Genomic DNA, 15711 nt, shown 5'->3' on the forward strand with positions numbered 1-15711 from the left:
AATATCAAACTGCTACAGCCCCTCTCTCCTTGTTCCTGTTTGGGATGCTGATGTGAGGGCTGAGCTCTAGCAGCCATCTTGGACCATGTAATATATTCGAGGATGGAAGGCATTCTTTAAGTAAAACAGTAGGACAATGAAAGGAGCCTATGACCTTTGAGCCACCATTCCAGCCATGAACTCTACCTCTGGGTTTCTTTTTACTAAGAATTTACCTTTATGTGTTTAAGCAACTATAGCTAAATCTCTATAGCTAGTTTCTGAATGCAGTACCTAGTAGATACACTTGTGAACTTCTCTAACATTTACCTTTCACTTGGGTAAACATAAAGTCTTCCATCCCTAAAAGACGTTGAAAGTCAATAAACAGCATTAGGTTATTATAACTATGTAAATACTATTCAGTGCAGAAACGAGACATTTCCTTCTTTTCATTTCCAATGTTTTAACCCTTCTTCCTCCCAAAGGCAAATGTGCAAGGGCTTTCCTTTCTAATTCTTCACTGATTTCTCAAAATCCTGACAAATTTTCGTTTCTTTCTTTTTTTTAAAGTCTATGACTTCCTTTTTCTTTTTTTTTTTTTTGTAGGTACTGGGGATTGAACCCAGTATCTCATACATGGGAAGCAGGTGCTCAATCACTGAGGTACATCTGCTCCCTGCATCTATGACTTTCTTGCACAACTTTGTTCTTTTTTTTCCTTCCCAGAGTTTCTGACTGTCTTTTTGTTCTGGCTGGAAAATGAATCCTATAATCCCTTCACCATATCCCTAATGTCTTCCAGCTTCTTACTTGATCTTCTTTTTTTAACCTAAAATGTTTGTTTTATTAGAACTATTGTTACTGAAGACAGCTAGCTAGTCATACCTAAAAGTATAACGAATATAATTTGGGGATAGATTTAAATAATTTACGTAGCTGTGGGATGTTGTGCCATATATGAGAAGTTTGCTCAAACTCTCTTTGCTATTTGGAGTGAAGTTTATGAGCGAGGGTCGTCTGAATAGCAGACTTGGAGTCAGGGGCGGCCACGAAGCTGAAGGACGCAGCGTTAAAGAAGCCAAGGTCTGTGTGTTTCAAGTTCTACGTACGGGTATACTTGGATGACCTTCCACTAAAGCTTTTCGTGCCGATTTTTCAATACACCTTTATCTCTTCTTTTAAAAATTTTTATTTTTTTACAGTGATGAATGCATAACACTGGGGTTTTACTAAAAGCCACTGGTTGTACACTTTCACTACATTATATGGCGTGCGACTATATCTCAATACAATTGTTTTAAAAACTGTCTTGTGGTAAGAGCTATAGAACACAGAATTTCCCATTTGAACCACTCGCAGGTGCAGAATTCAGTGATACTAATTACATTCACAATGTTCATTTCCACCATCCAGTGCCAAAACTTTTTCATCAACCCAAATGGGACTCTGCACCCATTAAGCATTAATTCCCTGTTTCCCCTGCCCCAGCCCAATAACCTGTAATCTACTTAAAAAAAAAAAAAAAGATTTATTTATTTATTTATTTATCTCCCCTCCCCTCTCCCCCACCCCGATTGTCTGTTCTCTGTGTCTGTTTGCTGCATCTTCTTTGTCCGCTTCTGTTGTTGTCAGTGGCACAGGAATCTGTGTTTCTTTTTGTTGCGTCATCTTGTCCGTGTGTGAGGCGCCATTCCTGGGCAGGCTGCACTTTCTTTTGCGCTGGGCGGCTCTCCTTATGGGGCGCACTCCTTGCACGTGGGGTCCCCCTACGCGGGGGACACCCCTGCATGGCATGGCACTCCTTGTGGGCATCAGCACTGCACATGGGCCAGCTCCACACGGGTCAAGGAGGCCCAGGGTTTGAACCGCGGACCTCCCGTGTGGTAGACGGATGCCCTAACCACTGGGCCAAGTCCGCCGCCCTGTAATCTACTTTTTGTCTCTAGGATTTTGCTAATTCTAGATATTTTCTCAGGAGTGAAATGAAACCATACGATGCTTGTCTGTTTGTGTCTGGCTTCTTTCACGCGGCAGGATGGCTTCAAGGCCCGTTCATGTCGGCATCGTGCATCGGCACTTCGTTCACCATGTGTGGGGGCCACAGTTTGTTTATCCATCATCTGTTGATGGACCTTGGCTGGCTTTACCCTTGGCTACTGTGAATAACGCTGCTGAGAACGTCCACCTGCACGTACCTGTTCGAGTCCCCATTTTCAGTTCTTTGGCGTATGTACCTAGAAGTGGGATTGCTGGATCAGACGATAATTCTATTTTCAGACTTTGCCAAACTGTGTTTTCCACTGCGGCTCCACCGTTTTACATTCCCACCAACAATATTTGACGGTTCCCATTTCTCTTCATCTTTGGCAACACTTGTTACTTTTCATGTTTTATTATTTTTTCAAAGATTTATTTTATTATTTATTTCTCTCCCTCCACCCACCCCCCGCCCCCCATTGTCTGCTCTCTGTGTCCATTCGCTGTGTGTTCCTTTGTGTCCGCTTGCATTCTTGTCAGCAGCACCAGGAATCTGTGTCTCTTTGTTGCGTCATCTTGCTGCGTCAGCTCTCCGTGTGTGCGGCATCACTCCTGGGGGGCTGCACTTTTCGGGTGAGGCAGCTCAATGCGGGGCGCACCTCTTGCTCATGGGGCTCCCCCACGTGGGGGACACCCCTGCATGGCATGGCACTCCTTGCGCACATCAGCACTGCGCACAGGCCAGCTCATCACAAGGGTTTGAACCCTGGACCTCCCATGTGGTAGGCGGACGCTCAATCAGTTAAGCCACATCTGCGTCCCACTTTCCATGTTTTAATGATGCCATCCTAGTCGGTGTGAAGTGGTATCTTCCAGTTTCTTCCTGAAGGTCTCAGTTCCTCTTTTAATTTGGACTGTGACTTTCTTTTTTTTTTTTTTTTTTTTTAAATATTTATTTATTTATTTAATCCCCCCCCTCCCCTGGTTGTCTGTTCTTGGTGTCTATTTGCTGCGTCTTGTTTCTTTGTCCGCTTCTGTTGTCGTCAGCGGCACGGGAAGTGTGGGCGGCGCCATTCCTGGGCAGGCTGCACTTTCTTTTCACGCTGGGCGGCTTTCCTCGCAGGCGCACTCCTTGCGCGTGGGGCTCCCCCACGCGGGGGACACCCTTGCGTGGCACGGCACTCCTTGCGTGCATCAGCACTGCGCATGGCCAGCTCCACACGGGTCAAGGAGGCCCGGGGTTTGAACCGCAGACCTCCCATATGGTAGACGGACGCCCTAACCACTGGGCCAAAGTCCGTTTCCCTGGACTGTGACTTTCTTGTTCAATGTTTTGGTTTGTTTTTCCTGGAGTTTATTTTGCCTTTGTTTTTCTCCTTACACACCCTGCCTTTGTTATACCTGTATGTTCGTCCAGTTTCTGGATCACACTATATCTTCTATCTACAAGACCTTTCTCTAGGAATTCTCTTTTCCAACTCCAGTCTGGGCTGATTTCTCTGTAGGTCAGCTCTACAGCGTCATCCTGGGAGTTCTATCTATTGCTCCTCCAGCCAGATCCCCTGTTTCCTGAGTTCCAGTTCCTTCATTTCTTCCATATGTGTGATTATTTGATTAAAGTCTGTCTCCCCCACTAATATAGAAGCTCCGTAAGGGGGAAGGCAGGACTGTTCCTCACCTGTTTACATTTCCAGAACTTAATATCATGCTTGGCATGTAGGAGATGTGCAAAATTCACTTGTTGAGTGAACCCACGTGGTTTAGCATCCGTTCAGTGGGTGAGTAACTAGTCTCCAGGGAAACAAATGGCTTTTTATTTTTTCTTTGAAGTTTCTAACATGTTTTGGGCTTCTTTCAGAAAACGAAGGGGCAGCTAGAGATGTCAGCCACATTAAGAGCGTCAAACTGTTACTGGTTTTATTTAGGTTCTTGGCTATGCTGCAGAAATGAATTTCAAGAGCTTTCTGGGGGAAGTGGACTTGGCCCAATGGATAGGGCATCCACCTACCACATGGGAGGTCCGCGGTTCAAACCCCGGGCCTCCTTGACCCATGTGGAGCTGGCCCACGTGCAGTGCTGATGTGCGCAAGGAGTGCCGTGCCACGCAGGGGTGTCCACCACGTAGGGGAGCTTTATGCTCAAGGACTGCAGTCTGTAAGGAGAGCCGCCCAGCATGAAAGAAATTTCAGCCTGCCAGGGAATGGCGATGCACACACAGAGAGTTGACACAACAAGATAACATAACAAAAAGAAACACAGATTCTCATGCCGCTGGCAACAACAGAAGCGGACAAAAAGAAGAACATGCAGCAAATGAACACAGAGAACAGACAACTGGGGCGGGGGAGGGGAGGGAGAGAAATAAATAAAATAAATCTTTAAAAAAAAAAAAGCATTCTGGGTGAGTTAGACCGGTAATTTATTCAGGTAGGGAGGGAAGAGAAATGGGAGAAAATAACAGATCGGGGGTCCCAGGTAGAGAGGAAGGGGGTGAAAAGGGATAATGAGGGCTGATTTGCAGACTACAATTCCCCGTGATACATTATAAGTCCCCAGGTTTACTTGCGTGGCCACGTGGCAGAGGAAAAACGGCGAGAGCGGTGCGCAGAGGGCAGGCACAGGTCCAGAGGTGAGAGCAGGGCGAGAGCCTGCGGTTTGCTTTGTAAACTACTAATTATACCACCCCTTTGCTAATGGCAGGGGAGGGCTTCCAGCCGTTTGCTGTTTTGATTGGTCACCCCACCCATCAATCCCCTAGTGAGGACCCAATGGTAAAGTCCCCAGGGAACATCCGGGGCTTCTCCTTGCTCCTAGGAGAAGTCTTTGTTCTGGAGAGCAGAATCCTGGGGTGGGGGTTCTCCCGCAGCCATCTTGGGGGTCACTGATGTCCACGTGGACTCTCTGCCAGGTTCCAGATCCATCTATTAATTCCCTATCTCACCAGCCTGCTTCAAAAGCACAGACACAGGACAGTTGTATGTCCTGCCATAACCCACTGAAAGGACTGGGGGAGAGTGTAAACTACAACGTAAACTATATCCCATGCAGTGCTCCAAAAGGTAGTCATCAGAGGCAGCGAATGTGCCACAATGATGAAGGAGGTTGTGGGTGTGGGAGGAGGGGTAGGGGGTAGGGAGTGGGGTATAGAGGAATCTCACATTTTTTCATGTAACCTTTGTGTGACCTATGTATCTTTTTTTTTTAAAAAAAGCCCTCATCCAGGAAATAAATAAATAAATTAAAAGAGTGCCAAGCCAGGCTTTGTTCTAAAGGGCCAAGAAGTGACAAGGAAGTGAAACAAACAGGGGCCACTGGACCTCTCAGGAGGAAGGCAAAAAGAAGCCAGCAGGTAGTAACCAAGAAGTCCTTAAAGATGAAACAGAGAATTGTTCAGGTTTGTTTCTTTTGAGTTAATGTTTCAAAAAATTGTCACAGGGAAGCAAACTTGGCTCAGTGGTTAGGGCGTCCGCCTACCACATGGGAGGTCCGCGGTTCAGACCCCGGGGCCTCCTTGACCCGTGTGGAACTGGCCCATGCGCAGTGCTGATGCGCGCAAGGAGTGCCCTGCCACGCAGGGGTGTCCCCCGCGTAGGGGAGCCCCACGCTCAAGGAGTGCACCCCATAAGGAGAAGCCGCCCAGCGCAAAAGAAAGTGCAGCCTGCCCAGGAATGGCGCCGCACACACGGAGAGCTGACACAACAAGATGACACAGCAAAAGGAGACACTGATTCCCGTGCAGCTGACAGCAACAGAAGCAGACAAAGAAACAAGACGCAGCGAATAGACACAGAGAACAGACAACCGGGGTGGGGGGAGGAAGGGGAGAGAAATAAATTAAAAAAAAAAATAAAAATAAAAAGTCACTGGTAACTTAAAAAAAAAAAGACACCCCTCAGCCTCATTTGGGATCCGTTTCCTGGCTGGAGCAGGCCCAACTGAGGCAAACACTCAAGATATCATGAATTTGGCAGGGGCGGGGGGCAATAAAAAGGGATATCATGGATTGGTATATATCAGAAGGTCAAGTGGACTATTCTTTCTCTGACAGAGATCGTTTTTATTTATTTATTTATTTATTTATCTATCTATTTATTTATTTTGTGGGTCTGGTTTTTATTTTTTCTTCTTCTTTATTTTCTTTTAAATGTTACATTTAAAAAATATGAGGCCCCATACGCCTCCCACCCCACCCACGCCACCCCTCCCACATCAACAAACTCTTCCATCACTGTGGCACATCCACTGCACCCGGCGAATACATTCTGGAGAACTGCTGTAGCACATGCACAGTGGTCCACATTGTAGGCCACACTCTCCCCCAGTCCACCCAGTGGGCCACGACAGGACACACAACATCCAGGATCCATCCCTGCAGCACCACCTAGGACAACTCCAAATCCTGAAAATGCCCCCACACCATATCTCTTCTTCCCTCTCCCGACCATCAGCAGCTACCGTGGCCACCCTCTTCACATCACTACTACAATTTCTTCCCTTACTAATCACAATAGTTCCCCAGCAGAACACCAGTAAGTCCACTCTAATCCACACTCTATTCCTCCATCCTGTAGACCCTGGGATGGTTATGTCCAGTCCCCCTCTACCTCAAGAGTGGGCTTAGATTCCACATGGATGATGGATGCAATTCTCCTGCCCGCAGCTGTAGGCACTCTTGGCTCCCTGATATGGTGGTTGGCCCTCTTCACTTCCCTGTCAGCTGGCCAGGGTAAGTCCCAGAAACCAGAGGGTAGGAGCCGCAAGTCTGCTGAGGCCCAGGACCTGGCTGTCACATGGACAGTTTGGAGATTCAGGTCTCCTGAGTATACACCAGCCCAAATTCCAACCACATGTCCAGTAACAGTAACAGAAGAGACATGTGTAGAAAGGTCATATCTGAGTCCAACCCCATCACACTCAGGAACACAAACTCCAGAGTAGGGCCAACTGACATGGCCCTGAACTCCAGAGCCATCTGCCATGACCATAGAGCCTGTGGGTCTCTGCAGCCCTCAGGAGAACCAGTACCAGGTTTTCTATCTACTTTGGCTGTCTCTGGTATCCTGCTGAGGTGTACATAAGCATCACCCTTCTGATGACCTCCCAACTATTTTTGGAGATTCATAGCCATATAAACTCACTTGTCCTTTCCATTTCCTCCTTTTATCCAAAGTCAAAAGGCAGTTTTTAACACCTGATATTACATGTAGGCTGAGATATTCTGCTGGTCTGAGTTGACCTCTTCATTCAAGGTCTTTTTCTGGTTACATCATCAGCTGGTGCTTGGTAGTAATCCCTTGGCACCAGGGAGGCTCATCCCCAGGAGTCATGTCCCATGCTGGGAGGAAGGCAATGCATCTACATGCTGAGTTTGGCTTAGAGAGTGACCACATTTGAGCAACATGGAGGCTCTCAGGAGGTAACTCTTAGGCTCCCCACAGCTCTAGGCCTAGTTCATATTTCAGGCACACAGGCTCATAATCAGAGCCATCAGTATCAAGGGCTCATCATTGGACCATCCTTCTTTGTTGGTCTTTGCCATTGCACTTGGGGGATTGTTGCTGTTCCATTGGGGAATGTGATAGCGCTCCCCTGGCCAGGAACTCAACACTCATATGTCGTTTCCAACTGAAACCACTATGAAATATCCAAACCTTTCTATGTACCTTGTATACATGCCCTGGAGAACGCCCTCCCAATCGTGTGCCCCCCACCAACAGCACCCCACACAAGTGCTCCTCCTCTGCCTTAGTTGAACCTCTCTGTAGTCCAAAACTTCTTCAAAAAGGAAGTCCACTATATTGCCAGGTACCATTAATAGTAAAATGGAATATAGTGATGGGTTTAAAGGATAGATATAGAATACACAGTAATTGAGAAAAATTAAATAAAGGAAAAATAAATTGAGGTATGAAAAAATGAAAAAGCTTTGCTTTCAACATTTTGCCTTTCATCACTGCTATAGGTGTTGCCCTATATGTACAGTGGCAAGGCAATTTCTTCTATTTCTTCCTCAATGTCTACATCCTTTCCTTCTTTTCTTTTTCTCTAATTATTAAGTTTGTCTTCACATAAGTTTTAGGTCACAGTAATTCAAATATTCAATATATGGTACTCCCACATATCCAATATTAAACCCTTTGTCCCTTCCCCAAAAATGATCTTTTTACATGTTCATATTATATTTGCTGCAGCTGATGTACAGATATTGAAATAATAGCTTTCAAACATGGTTCCATTTGGGTTTACATTATGGATTATATTTTAGACTATACAGTTTTCTAAATTTTTAGTTATCTTATGTTTTACATTATGGTTGACATTTTAGCCTATAGACTTTTATACATTTTTGGTGTAATTTACCATGTCCTATATCCATCATGGCATGATCCTGTGGAACACTTCCATTGCCCCACAGTTACCCTGATTCCATGTATTCAACACCTCTTTCCCCCTCCCCTCAGGGCCCACCATGACAATCAGTCTTCATTACTTGAAGGAACGTATTCAGAGATACTTGCAAAAATGTTGAGGGCTTGACATACTTGACTGCCCTAACCCATTGGGAGGCACTGATTCTCTCAAGAGATACAATTCCCTCTGTTTGAGAACATCAGTCCTCCCCAGGATTTGGATATACCTTCACTCTCATTGTATGGGTCTCCACCCATGGTATAACCCACTATGACAAAATGAGCATTCACATACTCCCTAGAAGCATGCCGTGTCAGATGCCCCCCTTAAGGATCTTAAACAGGTAACCTTCCGTATTATATTTTCTAAAGTATTTTCTCTGCACTATAATTTCAACCATATACCTGACAATCTCCTATGTTCAAATGTTCCTCCCACCCTCCCCCCAATTTCTTGGGCCATCTGACCCATCCTCCCATCCCTAGCCCCCTCAAGCCCACACAGCCCCACCCAAAGATATCCCTATGCCCCCATTTTATCCCTTCCCTGTATAAATGCTTACCTCCAGCTTATCATAGATTTCACCCAAATAGGTGTCAGCTCGCAACCTTCCTCTACCCCTCAACTTCCTTTAAGTTTATCATCCAGTCTCTAGCTCTCTGAGACAGATTGATTTACTTATTTCATATCAGCGAGGTCATGTCGTATTTGTCCTTCAATGCCTGGGTTGCTTCACTCAACATAAGGTTCAACAGAGACTTTAAAGAAGGAAAGAAATGTGAAACTAACTCAGTGTTTGACAAGCAAGACTATAGCCCAAAAGAGAGAATAAAGAAGCATACAGAAAATGTAAACTTAAAATTTGAAGTACCAACAAAGGGAAATCTTCTTACTGAAAAGGGAAATGGAAAAAGAGAAAATTCCTCTAGAAAAACAACCTACAGAGAATAATATTATACAAAACAGAAGTTCTTTATCTTTGGCCATGTCTTCAAAATAAAAAACATTGTGTGATGCTACAACCAGACATAAAATGGACTTGCCCATTCCAAATAGAATTTCTAAAGTTGTAAGAAAAGGTGAAGAATATTACCATCCAGATGGAGAGGACAGCAGTAATGATGGAAAAAGACATCATGGCACGTCCAAGTCAGCTAAACCATCTAATAACTTTAAAAAAGAGCACAGATGAATATTCTGAAATTAGTTCCTCTTCTCTTTTTCTTTGTCCTCCTTATCTTTAGGTTCAGATACAGATTATTCAGACACAGGATTTGATATTTGTATATCTGGTCATCTCCATCATTGAAGAAACATGTATCTGGTATAAACTTTATATTACCAAAATGGAAATACAAACCAGGAATAAAATCAACAGGATAACAGCCTTTAAGTACTAAAACCAAAAGACTGCACTGAGGAATCTGAAGATAATGTAACTGATGTGACTCCTCTATCAACACATCAGCCTGATTCAGTCTTTTGAACTGGCCGCATTAAATGATCAAAAAGTGAAAGTTGAAAGGCAAGAAAATGTGAGTCAAGATATATATGGAGGGAAGTGGATGTGGCTCAAGCAGGTGGGCTCCCGTCTACCATATAGGAGGTCCAGGGTTCAATATCCAGGGCCTCCTGGTGAAGGTAAGCTGGCCCATGTGCCGAGCTGGCCCACATGGGAATGCTGTCCCGTGCAGGAGTGCCAGCCGACGCGGAGAGCTGGTGCAGCAAGACGATGCAACAAGAGACACAGAGGAGAGACAATAAGAAGATGTAGCAGAACAGGGAGCTGAGGTGGCTCTCTCCCACTCTGGAAGGTCCCAGGATTGGTTTCTGGAGCTGCTTATTGAGAATACAAGCAGACACAGAAGAACACACAGCGAATGGACACAGAGAGCAGACAACTGGGGAGGGGGGAGTAGGGAGGAGACATAAATAAATAAGTATATGGAAGGGAAGTAGATGTGGCTTAAGCAGTTGGGTGCCTGCCTACCACACGGGAGTCCCAGGTTTGGTTCCTCGTGCCTCCTAAAGAAGATGAGCAAGACAGCAAGCTGACACAATGGGCTGGCATGGCATGCTGACGCAATGAAGAGACACAACAAGAATACACAATGACAGACATAACAAGTGGTATCAGAGGTAGCTCAAGCCATTGTACACCTCCCACTTGGGAGGTCCTAGGTTAGGTTTCCAGCACCTCCTAAAAAGAAGACAAGCATACAACGAACAGACACAGAGAGCAGACAGTGAGTGCAAACAACGAGGGTGGGAGGGAGGATTAAATAAAATATATCTTTAAAAATTTTTTTCCCTAAAAAAAAAAAAGAAGTATATGGAAATGTTGAGGAATTATAGCATAATTCCAAATATTTGAAAGCAGCCAAGAAAGGGACAGAAAAATGCAGGCCCAATTCCACTTCCAAGTCTTCATTGTTGGATTTCACTTTAGATCACAAGGTTAAGCAGAAAGTCCTACCTGAGGCAGTGGACCTGAATCATCTTTTGGAAGCTTTTCTGAAATTAGAAGAAAAAAAAAAGAGAGCACAAAAACATGACTTGGTTCACCCTTCAGCAGTACCTAGGAAAAAATTCTCTTTTACAAGAGAAGAGGTGAGAAGGATTGATCTGGAAATCCAGAAGCTTTTGAAAGAACTGTCCAGCCAGGCTAAAAACCGAGAAGCAGAGGTATAATTCCTAGAAGATGGACTGGCCATCCTCCTAAGCTATATCACAGTGATCTCAACAGACAGGACAGCAAAGGACTGACAGAGAAAACTTGGCTTTATTGGAAAGGCTTGAAGCTGTGAAACCAATGGTTGGGATGAAACGCTGAGAACTGATGAGTTATCATCGCAACTCGGGTTATCTCAACTCATCACCAGCCTCGAGACAAGTGAGATCTACTCATGGCCTCAGTAGTAAGAGTGAGCGATTGGTTTTTGATAGATCCAGTGGTTTCTTGCTAAGACCTAAGCCCCCTGATGTCCATACAGCTTGGTTATAAAACCGTTTTTACTTGATATATTGTTCATCCATTTTTTGAAAAAGATGTATTTACTTTATTCTTTTAAATTTATCCCCCTCCCCCAGATGGTTCTCTGGTCTGTCTGCTCATTGTTTGCTCGCCTTCTCCAGGAGCACCAGGAACTGAACCCGGGACCTCCCACATGAGAGGCAAGTGCCCAACGGCCCGAGCCACATCCTCTTCCCACAGGCCGTGGCATCTGCTCGTTTAGGCGTCTGCTCATTGAAGCAGGTGTGGCATCTGCTCATCTTCTTTAGGAGGCACCGGGACCCGAACCTGGGACCTCCCATGTGGCAGTCAGGTGCCTAAATGGTTGAGCCACACCCGCTTCCCCATCCCATTTTTATCAATGTGCTCTTGTATCTTACTATAATTCTCTGTGCAAACATCGGTGATATTGTTCCACGCAATTTAAGGTGTACAGCGGTGAGTTGTAATTTATTGTAATTGACTGTAAAATCAGTGTTTCCTCTAAGGATTATTTAATGGGGAAATGGGAGGATGCATGTGTAGAAATAGATCCATCTCTCATGGTGACTCAGGTGTGGTCGTGGTGTCACAGCTTGTACTTAAGCTGTTTTAACTACCTAGCCCTTCTTTATGCTTTTGTATTTCTTGTCAGCTTTACACCATGAGCTTAGAGCCTCAGTCCGGCTTTGTTTTCTGTTTGCCGCAGAACTTACATGGTGTGATTCATGACTTGATTGTACGGTAGTTAAATGCCCTTATTATAAGACAAGATCTTGAAGTTTGTTTTCATTGGTGGTTATGATTTAGGTTTGATCAGCCGATTGAGAGAAACGTATCCTAAGGCCATCCTTGTGATTCACTGGATGTATTTACTACTCCTCTGTAAGTGCCCTGAGTTAGAGCTTAAAAATGTGATCAACCATGCCACTCTTTCATGCAGCAAATATTAGAAAGTTCAACTTAGAAGCTCCTCTTTCATGTTTCCATGGATGCAGGTGATGTACTACTAATGATTCTAAGAAACAAGGGGAAATGGAGGTGGCTTAAGCAATTGGGCTCCTACCGTCCACATGGGAGGTCCCAGGTTCGGTTCCCAGTGCCTCCTAAAGAAGGCGAGCAAGATGGTGAGATGACACAATGAGGAGACACAACAAGCAGGGAGCAGTTGTGGCTCAAGCAGTTGGGTGCCTGCCTCCCACATGGGAGGTTCTGGGTTTGGTTCCCAGTGCCTCCTAAATAAGATAGGCAATTTTGTATGATCTGTGTATCTTTTTTTTTTTTAAGGTTTTTATTTATTTCTCTCCCCGTCCGCCCATTGCCTGTTCTCTGTGTCCATTTGCCGTGTGTTCTGCATCCACTTGTACTGTCAGGTGGCACAGGGAATCTGTGTCTCTTTTTCGTAGCATCATTTTGCTGCGTCAGCTCTCTGTGTGTGCAGCACCACTCCTGGGTGGGCTGTGTTTTTTTTCACATGGGGCAGCTCCCCTTGCAGGGTGCACTCTTTGGGCATGGTGCACCCCTACATGGGAGTGCCCTTGAGTGGCACAGCACTCCTTGCACGTGGCAGCACTGCACTGGGCCAGCTTAGCACATGGGTCAGGATGCCCTGAGTATTGAACCCTGGATCCTCCATATGGTAGGCGAATGCTCTATCAGTTGAGCCATGTCCACTTCCCAGTGTATCTTTTTTTAAAAAAGATAATAAAAAAAATTAAAGAAGACGAGCAAAATAGTGAGATGACACAGTAAGGAGACGCAACAAGCAGAGAGAGGTGTGGCTCAGGCAGTTGAGTGCCCACCTCCCATATGGGAGGTCCTGGGTTCAATCTCCAGTGTCTCCTAAAAAAGAAGACATGCAGACACAGAAAGCACACAACAAACAGACACAGAGAGCAGATAGCAAGCACAAACAATGAGGGAGGGGGGCGGATATAAGTAAATAAATAGAAACAAGGTAGGTCTTAGAGCTACAGTCTACTGCATTGTGAATATTTTGTCCAAGGAGCAGGTCACTTGCATCATAAGCAAAAACAAGTATTTCCTGAATCAGTAAAATAGCACCACCATTTTTGAAGAGCCAAGAAGTAGATGCTGACGGGTGTCACAACAATGCGCTATGATTTAGTATTTATTGTGTTGAGAAGATTTAGAAAAAGAAAGAAATGCATTGTTTCATAGCTTCAGAAATTCCAGCTAGCATTTGCAAGAGTGAAAAAGAAAACTAAAATATTAATGATAAAGATTTTTAAAAATCTCACATTTGTTGAGGCTACTGCTTTAAATATCAGCTAGCTTGGTTTGGTTTAGTTTGGTTTGGTCTGGTTTTTTGGTTGAATGCCAGGAATTTCATTTTTGCCAGTCCCACATTTAAAGGACTAGTAATCCAGTTGACTTTTGCAATTGGAGTATTTTTTCTGTCAACTCTAGGCTTGTATTTCATACAACAAAATAAAGCATCTTGGGAAGTGGCTGTGACTCAAGCAATTGAGCTCCCGTTTGCCATATGGAGACCCAGGTTTGATCGCCAGGACCTCCTGGTAAAAAAAAGAAAAAAGGTGTGCCAGACCTGCACAGAGAGGCACAGGCCCCCACATGGCAAAGCAACACACCAAAAAGACGATGATGCAACCAGATAGAATAAATAAATAAATAAAATGCCTTGGGAAGTGGATGTGGCTCAAGCGACTGAGCTCCTGCCTCCCACATGGGAGGTACCTGGTTTGGTTCATGGTGCCTCCTAAAGAAGACAGTGAGCTGGCAGGCAAGCACAGCAAGCTGACACAACAATATGATGCAACAAGAGACACGAGAAGAAAAACATAATGAGAGATACAACAAAGGCAGGGAGCAAAGGTTCCTGGTGCCTCCTGAAGAAGACAAGCAAGACAGCAAGCTGACGCAACAGACAGGCACAGCAAGCTGATCCAACAAGATGTAATAAGAGACACAAGAAGAAAAACATAATGAGACACAACAAAAGGACAGAATGGAGGTGGCTTAAGCAATGCCTCCCTCCCACAGCGGAGGTCCCAGGTTCAGTTTCCAGTGCCTCCTGAGAAAAAACAAAGAAGTCAGACACAACAAGTGTAAATAACGAGGGGGTGGGGAGAAATAAATAAATAAAATAAATCTTTAAAAAATATGTATGTATCTTGGCCATGGTTGCTTCTGCTCTCCTAGTTACCACTTGTTTGCTCCCAGCCTTCTCAGCATACTGTTAGAAAATATAGCAAAGTCTCCAAATTAAATACCAAGTCTTTCTCTTTTTTTTTTTTTGAACAGGAATTTTTTATCTACGGCCACAATAAGGAGATTTGCTTTTTTTTTCATTGTTAACTCATGTTGTGTGTGAAATGTTGTAGCGTGCATGCTGAACTTACTTTTTTAAACATCTTTGGCAGTAAGCCAAACTGATTATACTAAACATCAAATTTCTTGGTCTTAGTTTGTGTTCACAGATTTTGCTTGAGTAGGAAAAATGGGGTTAAAAAACACATGCGAATGCAACCCAGCATGTGGTTTTTCTGCTTCTTTCTTTGGGCTATAATGTTTATTAGATATATTATTTGATATTATTCTGGTAAACAAGTTTTTACATCATTTAATGCTCTGCTTTATATATAAACAGTAGCTATCCCAAACCAGGTGATTTTTTTATTTTTTAAAGTTACTGATTTTTTAAACAAATCAGCTTTCTTGATACATATTAATAAAGCATATAATTCATCCGAAGTGTATAATCAATGGTATTTGGTATAATCACATAGTCATGCTTTCATCACTTCAATCATTATTAAAGCATTTTCATTATTTCAATAATAATAATAAAACAGACAAACAACAAGAAAATTCCTCACCTCTCAATCTATGTTTCCCCTGCTATACATAGCTGTTATCTCTGGCTATTCAGTGCACAATTATTTATTTATTAAGCAGTTTTATTGAGATATATTAACATACCATATGATCTATCCAAAGTATATAACCAACGGCTTTTTTTTCCAGCTGTTCAGAAAGCCTTTATTGTAAAATTATAAAAAAGAAAAATAGATGAAAAGAAATTACAAACTGAAAGAATACTGAATTCCTATCCTGGGGAACTCTGCCACATTCTCTAATGGAACAACAACAATCCCCCAACTACAGGGTCAATGATCAGTTAAGAAGGATGGTCCATTGACGGGCCCTTGATATTGATGGCTATGTTTATGAGCCTTTTGTTCTTGAAATTTTAACTTAGCCTAGTGTTGAAGGGTGCCTAAGAGTTACCTCCTGAGAATCTCTGTGTTCCTCAAATGTGGCCAGTCTCTAAGCCAAACTCAGCATGTAAATGTATTACCCCCAGC

At 43.9% G+C, this 15711-nt stretch overlaps 2 pseudogenes; both read left to right on the plus strand.

Moving 5' to 3' along the window:
• Positions 1-8924: 8924 nt before the first annotated feature.
• Positions 8925-10732, plus strand: LOC139436189 (cilia- and flagella-associated protein 97-like; annotated as a pseudogene).
• Positions 10729-11374, plus strand: LOC101445222 (cilia- and flagella-associated protein 97 pseudogene; annotated as a pseudogene).
• Positions 11375-15711: the final 4337 nt, after the last annotated feature.

Source organism: Dasypus novemcinctus, chromosome 19, assembly GCF_030445035.2.
Source record: "Dasypus novemcinctus isolate mDasNov1 chromosome 19, mDasNov1.1.hap2, whole genome shotgun sequence".
Lineage (NCBI taxonomy): Eukaryota > Metazoa > Chordata > Mammalia > Cingulata > Dasypodidae > Dasypus > Dasypus novemcinctus.